Here is an 8,466-nt window from a genome sequence, read left to right as displayed (position 1 = left end):
GGTCAGGTTTCTTAATTAGGGGGTGGATAACTGCCAGTTTGAAGGATTTTGGTACAAAACCAGTGCTAATGGAAGAGTTTATTATTTTTAAAACAGGTTCAATTCCCTCTGGAATGATCTGTTTAAAGAAACTTGTAGGCAAGGGATCGAGAATGCAGGTTGATGATTTTGATGAGGAAATTAATGAAATTAAGTCATTCTCGTGAATAGGAGTAAAACTTTGTAGTTGATTATCTGTTATAATTACACTGCTGTCTACAGGGTTACTTGTAAAATAATTTGGCTTTATATTAACCGTCTGGATTTTTTGCCTGATGTTTTCAATTTTATTATTAAAAAAGTTCATGAAATCATTACTACCTAATGATGGTGTGCATGTGAGTGCAGTGCTTTTATTCCCTGTTCATTTTGCTACCGTGCTGAATAAAAATCTAGGATTATGCTTGTTATTTTCTATGAGGGTGGAGAAATATGCTGATCAGCAGCACTAAGAGATTTTCTATAAATTAGGAGATTCTCCTTTCATGCCATTTGAAATACTGTTAATTTTGTTTGACGCCATTTACGTTCTAATTTTCGAGTGGTCTGTTTTAAGGTGCGTGTATGATCATTATACCACTGTGCTAATTTTTTCTTCCTGATCATTTTGGTCTTAAGGGGAGCTACATCATCTAGGGTATAACGTAATGTTGAGTCTGGGTGTTCGGTGGCCCAGTCGAGCTCTGCAGGGTCAGATGGAGATCTATCCAATATCGTAATTTCTGGAAGATTGTTAATAAAACACGCTGTTGTAGCTGACGTGAAAGTACGCTTAACACGATAACGTGGTGAAGTAGTAATGCAATGACTGAGGCAGATTTTAAAAGAGATGAGATAATGGTCTGAAATAGCTTCAGACTGTGGAATTATGACTACGTTTTTTATTTTTAATCCAAATGTTAACAACAAATCGAGAGTGTGTCACCACTATGAGTGGGTCCTATAACATTCTGATTCATTCCAACTGAATCTAGAATGGACACAACAGCTGCTCTTAAGGAGTCTTCCTGATTGTCAAAATGAATTTTAAAATCACCAACAATTAATTCTTTGTGTAAAGAAGGAGCTAAATTTGTGATGAAATCTGCAAATTCTATGAGAAAATCAGAGTCGGGCCCCTGGGGGTCTATAAATAATAATTAGTGGAATTGACTGACTGTACCTGCTTTTGGACACTGAATATTCCAGCAGCTCTTCCTCTGCCCACCGATCTCTCTCACCGTGGTCCCTTCAATCACGCAATCGGCTTCAATTCCACAAGTCCGTCTTTAATCTCACCCGATGGCGTTAGTGTACACTTAATTCGTAAAACTGACATTAACTGTATTACTGTTATTGTCTTCCCACACAATGACCATGGCGTGTCTCCTCTGTCGCATACCCTTTTTTAGGTGTTTCTTCATCTTTCACCGACATACCGCAACAGGCCAAAATAAATGGTTCCTGAGATTGAGGATGTTTTATATATATCCCCCTGCCACGCCCCCTTCGGCGGCTGTCATTGGCTCCGCTTTCTCTGAAGCTCCGGGCTTCAATCATGCACACCTGGGGCTCGTTATTCCCTCATCCCCAGCTCCAATATAAACCCCTCATTCACACACACACTCCCTGTCTGTTACTGTTCCTACATGTTGCTATGTGATGGGGTTTAGTTCTTGTTTGCTCGCCTTTGTGTTGTTGTAAAGACGTGTATTTGATGAATGTACTCACTTCTTTTAGTAGACTTTAGCAGCTGGATTTAGAACAAGCTGAAAGTGTTTCATGGTGTGTTTAGGAAGACCTATACAAAGATCATTACAATTACATTTATAAAAAATCATTACAATGTTTTCTCAGGTCATGTTTTCACATAAGGTCTTTGTGTGCACACGTCAGTATGGTAGAAAGCTGATTATGTCTTTCACATTGTTGTTACAGTAAAATGATGGCTAAAATATCATCTTTTGGCCATGTATTTCACTTCAAGTTCTTTAGTGTCTGCAGAAAAGGCAGGTGTTTGGAGGTGCAGTCACTGGTGTGGAAGAAGACCAGGTTTGCAAGCAATAACCTATAAATAAGCCATTCTTCTTTATTTATTTATTTATTTATTTGTGAATGCAATGTGCTTCTGTAGATAATAAGCCTTTAAGATAAACTTTATTTGTGGGGAAATTTTCAAAAAGTGGTGTAGAAAGAAAGAAAGAAGAGTAAATAAAACTCCATTTATTTTTCTTCTATACTTTATATAAAATCATTATAGATTTATGGGTGATTTTTGTAAGAAATATTATATAATACATCATATACATATTATATACATCCAGGTGTGTGTGTGTGTGTGTGTGTGTGTGTGTGTGTGTGTGTGTGTGTGTGCGCACTAAAGATGCCACTAATCCCATACTGGGTTGATCACCTGATACTAGTAAGAAATGGAGATCAGATCAGAGAGAAAATAAAGAATGGATTGGGTCTGATCCTGTAGCATAAAGATAGAAACTCTATTAAATACTTACTAAAGGACAAAGTAATACATGTGATTTGGACTCCTTCTGCTCTGGGCTTTTTCACATCAACTCCTCAGATCCTGTAGATAAACGTGTTCTCGGTTTGCAGACACGGAAATGCAGGAACACTGGAGTCTTCACACACAATTGTTCATCACCAGTAAACACTAGAAGAGAAAGAAGTGAATCAGTAACAGAAAACTTTATATATTATATATTAATATATATTACCTGCTAAAAGCAGCAAAAACTCTTGTGTATCTTCTCATTTAGTGAGAACAAATGAGAAGATACACAAGAGTTTTTGCTGCTTTTAATAAAGATCACTGCTGTGAAGCTTCTCTCTTGTTCTACATGGATATTAAAGTGCAGACTTTAAGAACAAGCTGAGGGGAATTTTACAGGAATGGTATTTGTGTGGAATAAAAGATGATCATCTAATAAATAACGCTGATGTAGTAAATAACACTAATGTGCTAAATAACACTAATATAGTAAATAACGCTAATGTAGTAAATAACACTAATGTAGTAAAAAACACTAATGTAGTAAATAACGCTGATGTAGTAAATAACACTAATGTAGTAAAAAACACTAATGTAGTAAATAACACTGATGTAGTAAATAACACTAATGTAGTAAAAAACACTAATGTAGTAAATAACGCTGATGTAGTAAATAACACTGATGTAGTAAATAACGCTGATGTAGTAAATAACACTGATGTAGTAAATAACTCTAATGTAGTAAATAACGCTGATGTAGTAAATAACGCTAATGTAGTAAATAACACTAATGTAGTAAAAAACACTAATGTAGTAAATAACGCTGATGTAGTAAATAACACTGATGTAGTAAATAACACTAATGTAGTAAAAAACACTAATGTAGTAAATAACGCTGATGTAGTAAATAACACTGATGTAGTAAATAACGCTGATGTAGTAAATAACACTGATGTAGTAAATAACACTAATGTAGTAAATAACGCTGATGTAGTAAATAACGCTGATGTAGTAAATAACACTAATGTAGTAAATAACGCTGATGTAGTAAATAACGCTGATGTAGTAAATAACACTGATGTAGTAAATAACACTAATGTAGTAAATAACGCTGATGTAGTAAATAACGCTGATGTAGTAAATAACACTGATGTAGTAAATAACACTAATGTAGTAAATAACGCTGATGTAGTAAATAACACTGATGTAGTAAATAACTCTAATGTAGTAAATAACGCTGATGTAGTAAATAACGCTGATGTAGTAAATAACACTGAATAACACTGATGTAGTAAATAACACTGATGTAGTAAATAACTCTAATGTAGTAAATAACGCTGATGTAGTAAATAACGCTGATGTAGTAAATAACACTAATGTAGTAAATAACGCTGATGTAGTAAATAACACTGATGTAGTAAAAAACACTAATGTAGTAAATAACGCTGATGTAGTAAATAACGCTAATGTAGTAAAAAACACTAATGTAGTAAATAACGCTGATGTAGTAAATAACGCTGATGTAGTAAATAACACTAATGTAGTAAAAAACACTAATGTAGTAAATAACGCTGATGTAGTAAATAACGCTGATGTAGTAAATAACACTGATGTAGTAAATAACTCTAATGTAGTAAATAACGCTGATGTAGTAAATAACGCTGATGTAGTAAATAACACTGATGTAGTAAATAACTCTAATGTAGTAAATAACTCTAATGTAGTAAATAACACTGATGTAGTAAATAACACTGATGTAGTAAATAACACTGATGTGGTAAATAACGCTGATGTAGTAAATAACACTGATGTAGTAAATAACACTAATGTAGTAAATAACACTAATGTAGTAAATAACACTGATGTGGTAAATAACGCTGATGTAGTAAATAACGCTGATGTAGTAAATAACGCTGATGTAGTAAATAACACTAATGTAGTAAATAACACTAATGTAGTAAATAACGCTGATGTAGTAAATAACACTGATGTAGTAAATAACACTGATGTAGTAAATAACACTAATGTAGTAAATAACACTAATGTGGTAAATAACGCTGATGTAGTAAATAACGCTGATGTAGTAAATAACGCTGATGTAGTAAATAACACTAATGTAGTAAATAACACTAATGTAGTAAATAACGCTGATGTAGTAAATAACACTGATGTAGTAAATAACGCTAATGTAGTAAATAACGCTGATGTAGTAAATAACGCTGATGTAGTAAATAACACTAATGTAGTAAATAACACTGATGTAGTAAATAACGCTGATGTAGTAAATAACACTAATGTAGTAAATAACACTGATGTAGTAAATAACACTGATGTAGTAAATAACGCTGATGTAGTAAATAACGCTAATGTAGTAAATAACGCTGATGTAGTAAATAACGCTGATGTAGTAAATAACGCTAATGTAGTAAATAACGCTGATGTAGTAAATAACGCTGATGTAGTAAATAACGCTGATGTAGTAAATAACACTGATGTAGTAAATAACGCTGATGTAGTAAATAACGCTGATGTAGTAAATAACGCTAATGTAGTAAATAACGCTGATGTAGTAAATAACGCTGATGTAGTAAATAACGCTGATGTAGTAAATAACACTGATGTAGTAAATAACGCTAATGTAGTAAATAACGCTAATGTAGTAAATAACGCTGATGTAGTAAATAACGCTAATGTAGTAAATAACGCTGATGTAGTAAATAACACTAATGTAGTAAATAACACTGATGTAGTAAATAACGCTAATGTAGTAAATAACGCTGATGTAGTAAATAACGCTAATGTAGTAAATAACGCTAATGTAGTAAATAACGCTGATGTAGTAAATAACGCTAATGTAGTAAATAACGCGAATGTAGTAAATAACGCTGATGTAGTAAATAACGCTGATGTAGTAAATAACGCTAATGTAGTAAATAAGGCTGATGTAGTAAATAACTCTAATGTAGTAAATAACGCTGATGTAGTAAATAACGCTGATGTAGTAAATAACACTGATGTAGTAAATAACACTAATGTAGTAAATAACACTGATGTAGTAAATAACGCTAATGTAGTAAATAACACTGATGTAGTAAATAACACTAATGTAGTAAATAACACTGATGTAGTAAATAACACTGATGTAGTAAATAACGCTGATGTAGTAAATAACGCTGATGTAGTAAATAACGCTAATGTAGTAAATAACTGATGTAGTAAATAACGCTGATGTAGTAAATAACGCTGATGTAGTAAATAACGCTGATGTAGTAAATAACGCTAATGTAGTAAATAACGCTGATGTAGTAAATAACGCTGATGTAGTAAATAACTCTAATGTAGTAAATAACGCTGATGTAGTAAATAACACTGATGTAGTAAATAACACTAATGTAGTAAATAACACTGATGTAGTAAATAACACTAATGTAGTAAATAACACTGATGTGGTAAATAACGCTGATGTGGTAAATAACGCTGATGTAGTAAATAACGCTGATGTAGTAAATAACACTAATGTAGTAAATAACGCTAATGTAGTAAATAACGCTGATGTAGTAAATAACGCTGATGTAGTAAATAACGCTGATGTAGTAAATAACGCTGATGTAGTAAATAACGCTGATGTAGTAAATAACGCTGATGTAGTAAATAACACTAATGTAGTAAATAACGCTGATGTAGTAAATAACGCTGATGTAGTAAATAACACTGATGTAGTAAATAACACTAATGTAGTAAATAACGCTGATGTAGTAAATAACACTGATGTAGTAAATAACTCTAATGTAGTAAATAACGCTGATGTAGTAAATAACGCTGATGTAGTAAATAACACTGATGTAGTAAATAACACTGATGTAGTAAATAACGCTGATGTAGTAAATAACGCTAATGTAGTAAAAAACACTAATGTAGTAAATAACGCTGATGTAGTAAATAACGCTGATGTAGTAAATAACACTAATGTAGTAAAAAACACTAATGTAGTAAATAACGCTGATGTAGTAAATAACGCTGATGTAGTAAATAACACTAATGTAGTAAATAACGCTGATGTAGTAAATAACACTGATGTAGTAAAAAACACTAATGTAGTAAATAACGCTGATGTAGTAAATAACGCTAATGTAGTAAAAAACACTAATGTAGTAAATAACGCTGATGTAGTAAATAACGCTGATGTAGTAAATAACACTAATGTAGTAAAAAACACTAATGTAGTAAATAACTCTAATGTAGTAAATAACACTGATGTAGTAAATAACACTGATGTAGTAAATAACACTGATGTGGTAAATAACGCTGATGTAGTAAATAACGCTGATGTAGTAAATAACACTGATGTAGTAAATAACACTAATGTAGTAAATAACACTAATGTAGTAAATAACACTGATGTGGTAAATAACGCTGATGTAGTAAATAACGCTGATGTAGTAAATAACACTGATGTAGTAAATAACGCTGATGTAGTAAATAACACTAATGTAGTAAATAACACTAATGTAGTAAATAACGCTGATGTAGTAAATAACACTGATGTAGTAAATAACACTAATGTAGTAAATAACGCTGATGTAGTAAATAACACTGATGTAGTAAATAACGCTAATGTAGTAAATAACGCTAATGTAGTAAATAACGCTGATGTAGTAAATAACGCTAATGTAGTAAATAACACTGATGTAGTAAATAACGCTGATGTAGTAAATAACACTAATGTAGTAAATAACACTGATGTAGTAAATAACGCTGATGTAGTAAATAACGCTAATGTAGTAAATAACGCTAATGTAGTAAATAACGCTAATGTAGTAAATAACGCTAATGTAGTAAATAACGCTGATGTAGTAAATAACGCTGATGTAGTAAATAACGCTAATGTAGTAAATAACGCTAATGTAGTAAATAACGCTAATGTAGTAAATAACGCTGATGTAGTAAATAACGCTGATGTAGTAAATAACGCTGATGTAGTAAATAACGCTGATGTAGTAAATAACGCTGATGTAGTAAATAACGCTAATGTAGTAAATAACGCTAATGTAGTAAATAACGCTGATGTAGTAAATAACGCTGATGTAGTAAATAACGCTGATGTAGTAAATAACGCTGATGTAGTAAATAACGCTGATGTAGTAAATAACACTGATGTAGTAAATAACACTGATGTAGTAAGTCGAGGTTGAAAACATATTTATTCAGTCAAGCCTTTAATCAGTAGATTTTTTCTCAGGTAAAGGCTCAGATCTGGAGGGAACATTGATATAGAGTGTTTGGTGAACTGGGATATTTGTACGCTGTCGTCCCCTCACATTCACGTGTTCACTCAGGTTTGTTGATGGTGGTGTGGTGGGCCGTCTCTTATCCCAGAGATCCCTCATGTCTGTGTTGCCTTCTGGTTCTCCCTTTTAGTTATGCTGCTATAGCGAGTCTTGCCGGAGTCCAAACTGCACAGTGACTTTAACTCTCATGCAACAATAGGTACACTTAATAATCCATATCCTTCTCTTCCTGTCACCCTCTTCTCTCTCTCTCTCTCTCTCTCTCTCTCTCTCTCTCTCTCTCTCTCTCGGTCGAGTTAAACATGCTCCTGAGGCTCCAGTGACCACTGTTCCTGCCCCTCTCCCCCCCGTGGATCTTCCCACTTCATCCAGGCCTGCCTGGATTGGATTTCAACAGTCTCCTACACTGATGTCAACAGTCTCCTACACTGACTCAGAAATACACTTCGCTTTTGATCATCATCACTGCACCCCGCAACATTGTATACCCGCCACAAATGGACATTCGGTGTAACCCAGATGAGGATGGGTTCCCTCTTGAGTCTGGTTCCTCTCAAGGTTTCTTCCTTATACCATCTCGGGGAGTTTTTCCTTGCCACAGTCGCCAGTCGCCACCGGCTTGCTCATCAGGGACAAACTTACTCATAAAGA

The 8,466-nt window shown here is 33.5% G+C and overlaps 1 pseudogene across 1 annotated transcript in view; it reads right to left on the bottom strand.

Moving 5' to 3' along the window:
• Window positions 1-2,226: 2,226 nt before the first annotated feature.
• LOC310716380 (NLR family CARD domain-containing protein 3-like) overlaps window positions 2,227-8,466 on the bottom strand; it is a 58,590-nt pseudogene continuing 52,350 nt past the window's right edge. Inside the window, exon 10 of the transcript XR_014538250.1 lies at window positions 2,227-2,689. The product of XR_014538250.1 is annotated as an NLR family CARD domain-containing protein 3-like (transcript). The remainder of the gene's footprint in view (window positions 2,690-8,466) is intronic.

Source organism: Silurus aristotelis, assembly GCF_946808225.1.
Source record: "Silurus aristotelis genome assembly, chromosome: 21".
Taxonomy (NCBI): Eukaryota; Metazoa; Chordata; class Actinopteri; order Siluriformes; family Siluridae; genus Silurus; species Silurus aristotelis.
The sequence above is the reverse complement of the archived record's forward strand: the minus strand, read 5'-3'. Positions and strand labels throughout refer to the sequence as shown.